The following is a 6,949-nucleotide window of genomic DNA, read 5'->3' as shown; positions in this document are numbered from 1 at the left end:
AATCATATCTCGGAAAATAAATACTGGGACATCATTTTATATTTACTTCAATTTTTATTGTACCTGAGTTCTTCAATGTACTTAACTACCACCCCTTATACTAGTAAACTTCCAACCTTTCTCAACACAGAACCAAGGCCGCGTATGTAGTCAAAGTCGTCTTACGGTCATAGTAAACAGTACTGAGTGAGTATAGTACGTTCCAGAAATATGTTCGCGTTTTCCAGTGACGAAAGAAGTATCAATATTGAATCATATTTTCGTCGTCCGCTTGTCTACGTCGCATCCCGGTTTTCCCCATCCACTTCTACTCGCCCCTCTGTAAAGGCCAGTTGCTGGGCTATCTTAGCTCTTTTCTGAAAACATTAATTTCTGTTAGGAATTGGACGTAGACGTAATATTATACAACTGTTCAAAATAACTTAAATAAAAGGGCCTCGTTAAGTAATTAACTGTCACGTGATTTCCTCGCTTTCTACGACCCTGCGACAAAACCACTTGGACGGACAGTAGATAGCATGTCTGGGTAATTTTATCTTTTCGGATCGGGAAGAAGTGAAGACTGAATTTACAGCACGTGAGGTAGGCCTACTCTTTTATAGAGTAACTAGTACGAAGGACGAAAGTACTAATTGAAATTAGGTACAATAGTTTACAGTGCGATAATATGCACAAAAGAATTGAAGCCTGTATCGAAATGAACGGCCAGCATTTTCAAATGTGTTTAAATATCCTTATTATGATTATTTTTCAATTTAACTTCATTCTCTATAGTGTACGCTAATGTGTTGTAGACAGTATAATATACATTGCATAAGTCGACCTGGTTGGCAAGTTGGTATAGCGCTGGCCTTCTATGCCCAAGGTTGCGGGTTCGATCCCGGGCCAGGTCGATGGCATTTAAGTGTGCTTAAATGCAACAGGCTCATGTCAGTAGATTTACTGGCATGTAAAAGAACTCCTGCGGGACAAAATTCCGGCACATCCGGCGACGCTGATATAACCTCTGAAGTTGCAAGCGTCGTTAAATAAAAACATAACATTTAACATTTACATTTCATAATGAATACGTCCGCATGGAAAGCTCAGTTCGTGAGTAAAAACACTCATTGTTAATACTGTATTGTGTTTTGGTTAAACAAAAACCTAATGAAAATTATCAAACTCAAAATCGCGATTTTCCTAGATTACGTAAATGGATGAACTACTTTTCTTCCCTCCTATACCTAGTAAAGTGATTTGTTTGTATTTTACGCCAGTATCATCGAACTACAGTTGTGGAAGGGGGTAGCAAACGTGTTTCCGGTTGCCAACCGTTAAGTCAAAGGTATAACCAGGTTAATATTAAAAATGTTAGTAAAAATAAAATTATGTCCCTTTATTTACTCGTTCTACACCACTGTATGTCAAACGGAACTACAATGCACTCTTATGTAGCGATCGGTGGTTATGACGTCAGAGCTTGCAGTAAGACCTTTAATATTTCACAAACTGAAAAGCGTAGAGAGATGAGACAAACGACGTTAATCTAAGGATTACTTAGGTAAACATCCTATAATATAATCAAAATTTAGAATTTTATTGCTGACTGCTCCTTTAACATGATATTACCGAAAATTATTTAAGGTTTGTGTATAATAACTTTAAGGCTATAGATCTGTGAAATTTCTACCTTTACATATTTACACCAATTAATCTGAAACTTGTACCACATATTTCTTACAATGAGGACATCCAATACAAAGTTTTCACTTTGATAATCCAATTATGCCTAGTTAACTTATAATTAATTTTTGTATTTTTTTTTAAATACTGAATTATAATTGTCACAATTTTCAAAGTTTACATAATTTTTCTTTAAATTTATATTTAATATATTCCTAGTATATGTATGTAAAATATGACACATGCTTTTCATATTTTTTCAATTAATTAAAAAAAAATATGTTTTTAGTTTCTAATTTTTCAATTTTTTTAAACTTATTACATCCTAAATACATAGTGATTTCAATACTTTCAATAGCAGAAGAAACTACATGTGTCAGTTTACATCACATGCTTTTTTGGAGTTGTGTGCAAAATTTCACTGAGATTGGAGAAAAACTTCATTCGTTAGAGCATTTTGAACGTTACAAAATGTTGAAAATTGTAAAATGGAGAAAACGGGTGTCAAAGTACAAGATACATATACAGAAAATTCTGTGCCTTAAAACTGCACAGCTCTATATGTAGGACCTTCGTCCTTCTTCATTTGTTCTTTTGCAGCTATTTTGGTCAGTCTGATTCTATTACATACTGACCTATGTGCTGCTTTTGGAGAACTCGCTGCATTGAATTGGACACTTGTCTCTTGCCTGGATTAATTTCTTAGCATTGTCACTTATGTTCAGCCGGTCCACCCCAGTCACATCTTCCTTCACTTACAGTTATTTCGGACCCCTTATTGAATACACTAACTGCTGAAGTAGCTGATCCAAATGTCTCTGAAAGCCTTTACCATACAAGACTATGCAAACATTCATTCACATTCTGGGTATTCCCAGTGGTACAACTTTCTAACAGTTCATTAGGAGCAAGCCTTTGATATGCTAATCATATTTTGACTACCACAGATTCAGAAAGTACAGTCTTCATTGTGGAGCTGTTATGTTTTGGAGGTACCTTACCTAGAGCAATGGCTCGATTGAAAAAACACCTTTACAGTACATTGACAATATAGCATGTATCATACTAATCAATCCCCTTTATCCTTAATTTAAATATTGCGTTTTTTGGAATTCTATTTAGCTGTTTTCAAATAATGCTTGAACAAACAAAGATATTTTTCTTTATCTATTTTTCATCTTTCTATTAACTTGATTCGAGATAGAAACAAAGTATGAGAAGAAAATTTAAAGTGCATAACAATTGACATTTAAGATGAGGAGGATATACTGTGTGATATTTATAACAATGGTAAGCTAACATTTTCAATCAAAGATCTTTGCTATTGAAGCTATTTTGTAAAGTTGATTTGAAGATTAAAGACAGGAATATTATATTAGCCTATATTTTAAATTTTATCTCGTTCAATTTTCAGATTTAATGTTTTCATTGAATCTTTCATATCGCTACATACGGGACTGACGTCTGATTTGTGTTGCATTAATTCATTATGAAATGAAATTCAAAGAGGGCATAACTTTACAAATATACATTTATCTAAAAAAAAAAAAATAAACAAGCGAGTTTTCGTAAGGTCGAAGATCTGTGGCAGCCTAGGCTTAGTTTGTTCAGGCTTTTAGTATGCTGTGCATGTACGCTTTCGTAGATTAAGTACTCCACACCTATGGAGTAACGGTTAGCGAGTCTGGCCGCGAAACCAGTGGCCCGGGTTAGATTCCCGGTCGGGGCAAGTTACCTGGTTGAGGATTCTTCCGGAATTTTCCCTCTACCCAATACGAACAAATGCTGGGTAACTTTCGGAGCTGGACCCCTGACTCATTTCATCGGCGTTATCACCTTCATCTCATTCAGACGCTAAATATCCTAAGATGTTGATAAAGCGTCGTAAAATAACCTACCAAAATAAAAAAGTACAGAAATAGATTTACCCTGGACCGAAGAAAGGAGTGCTTTCCGGTGTAATACAACATAATGGTTACGTGATGATTTCGTGTGAAAATGCCAGAGAAAATAATTGGTTAGATATACGTATAAGAAAAGAAGATGTTTGGGTGTGTTTAGAGTGAAGTGCTACAATTTTGAGGTTATTTTGAATGACTTAAGTACGTTTCTTTCTCCCGTTTCTTGTGTGTAGTGGGATCGAAGATTCATAATTTTAGTTAGTCTATTAATATTACTCTGGATATGGTTGAAATATTTATTAAATCTCCTGTTCTTTGATGCACGACGATCTTGGAATGCCTACAGTTTCTGAATACATCCGCGTTATTACTAAGAATTTGTTATATACAAACGAGAAAATGAAAATGTACTAATTTCAAATATTGGGAAACTATAATGTTGCTATGTATACCAAGCATGAAACCCCAAAACATATTTTACTGAATTAATACGTGGTAACTTATTTTTGAGTTAACCACTGAATCATATGGACCTTATCATTATTGAAGAAAATGGATGAATTGTCAAGGCTCCTCATAAAGCCGGAAAAATAACAGTGACATCAGGAAAGAGCATCGTCACAGAGCATCGTCCTTCTAAATATCCGGACTTGACCAAAGACGTTTTATAGTTTAACCGGACTTGACATTGCAAGCGGAAGTGAATAAACCTGGTGGACAGTAGAGTAATTAATGGTATTGGAAAAGCGTGCTTACTTCATGTGACTGTTCAAGTTTGTTTCTTGTATAATAATTATAGTGTAGGCTAATAACAGAATTGTGACCTTACATTTGATATAATTGTTTTTGTAGTGAACAAAGCTTGAAAGTATATTTTGTTATCTACAAGACTTAACCTTGAAATGCTTCGCACGTGGAGTGTTCCAACTTGTAAATGGAATTATGATAAAGAAAGTCCGTTATTATATGTATTTTTGTTTCCGAAAGGTAAAGATTTAACATATTATAAGTGGACATTTTACCGAAACAAATAACTCATTGGTTCGTAAAAAAACGTTTTGATTCTGATTTCGTTATGAGAGAAGATAAATTTCCGTGTGGGGACGGTTCGTTTATAACTGTGCATAGAAATAATTGAAAACTGAAAGAGCATATTAAACGATTTTTAAAATACATACATTTAACTAAATAACTGCCACAGAAAAGAAGACCCCAATGAAAGTTAAGCTTCTGTTGTTACATGTGGCAAGCATCAATTTGAAGTAGTATTCTGAGAGTGAAATGAGATTCATTAGGAGAATTGTCACTAACATCATTTATATCATCTTATTCAGATATTAATATCTATGCTGCTCAGAATGCACGAGAATGTGTCTTGGATAAATTTGAGGGTGCATAAGAACATATACATACCGTTGAATTACACAGGAAGTTCTGACCTGCATTGATGGTTATGTTGCTCATAGTGTATTTAACTCGTTAGTATCGAACGCAGAAAAGTGTGTATCATGTGTTTCAACTTTATCTACAGGCAGGGACTTAATAATTGAAAGCAATACAACATTTTATTTTGATGTCTTAAACCTTGATGGTCTGAAATGTCCTAATTTTTTTTTCTAAATTTGTGTACAGTTGTGTATAAACTATTTAACATTTTACTCAGTGAAACATTTGAAAATGTCTACTTATAGTTGAACTATCAGAGGAAGCTTTTAATCAATTTAGCAGTGGCTTTGTTTGAATTAAACGTCACAGATTTTGATGTTAGGTGTAAATATGAAATGATTTTAAGAAAAGTGGCAGTGAAGTGCAGCAAATTATTGGCCAACATATTTGTTAATATTTATTATAAGGTCCAAAATGAAAGGTACGCATTGAAAGCTAAAATAAAACCATAACAAGTGTTCCAAGTTAACAAAATAGGCTGCTGTGCTCTCCAACCTGTGAATTTCTAATCGCTTTTAGTTCTAGAGTCTATCTAATTTCTTGTCTATGTATCAGTGTATATTACAGAGATAAACTGTACGTAGTGAATAGCTAATTTTATTTTCAACCAATCTTAGTGAATAGAGTGACAAAGTTTACTGAGTAGGAAAACGAGACTTCATAATATATAATCTGCAGTTGCTGATGGAATCTATTGTATAATTCAGGTAAGATTTCCTAAATCCTAAGTAGCAGATATTCATTATTGTAGTATTGCCTTCTATTTCCTCACAAACCTGAATTTTCTAGGAAATTAAAATGGTCAACTGTCAGTATTATTCATATATAAATACATATAGGCCTAATGTAAAAACAACAACAACAACAATATATTGGAGCTTTTAATAATCGTCTTATTTAATTATTGGTATAGATGTCGATATACTTCTATGTTACTGAATATACTTTGTTCATTGAAATAGATAAGGAACTTTATTATTTATTATTTCATTGAGAATTTCGTTAAAATGTCATCTGTTCCGTATTTATTTTAACTCGATGCAATTTAAGAAAGCTCTCTTCGAGCCGCCATCTTGAATGCCAGTGTCAGGTCCAGTAATTTAGAAGGTCTTGGTGAATGCCCAGAATAGCGCAATCTGCCGTCATTGTTATTCTATTTCAATACGCTTGGGATAGCAACATTTAAAGTAAAACTCAATTTAGGCCAGTGTCCGTGGCCTTTAAAATTAAAAATATTTGATTCAGAATTAGACTACATTCATTCACTGTACAACTGTAGACGAAAAACAGAGCACTTTGGAATAACAATGGCTGATTTGTCGGCATTTCCGGCGCAAAGGATTGCGGTACTCTGGATGTCCATGTACTGTGCTATAAGACAGAGTCCATGGATACCCAGAGTATCGCAATCAACATTGTCATTCCATTTCAACACGCTAGGAATAGGAACATTTAACTTAATTTAGGCCAGTGTCAGTGGTCCTTAAAATTAAAAATATTTGACTCTGATTTAGGCTATATTCATTCACTATACAACAGTATACGGAAAATAGTGCGCACTAGAATAACGATGGCTGAAAGAGGAGATGATACTAAGGGATATGCCACTGGAGCTAAATGACAGCTGTGAGCAGTGTGGAATGAAGATAAATGCGAACAAGACGAAGACCATTCTAAATGAGGCAGTCGAGCAAGTGGACAGCTTCAGATATTTGTGGTGTACCATAAGCAGTAACATGAGTTGTTGCCAAGAAGTTAAAAGGAGAATAGCAATGGCAAAGGAAGCTTTTAATAGAAAAAGGAGTATATTTGTACAGATTACTGTGTCCGGGTTCGATCCTCGGCGCCGGAGCGAATTTTTCTCCTCAAATATTAATTGTCAATATTACAGATATTATTCTGTAGGACAAATTAATAAATCTATAATATTCTCATAG

Source organism: Periplaneta americana, chromosome 13, assembly GCF_040183065.1.
Source record: "Periplaneta americana isolate PAMFEO1 chromosome 13, P.americana_PAMFEO1_priV1, whole genome shotgun sequence".
NCBI lineage: Eukaryota > Metazoa > Arthropoda > Insecta > Blattodea > Blattidae > Periplaneta > Periplaneta americana.
Note: the sequence above shows the minus strand (reverse complement) of the source record.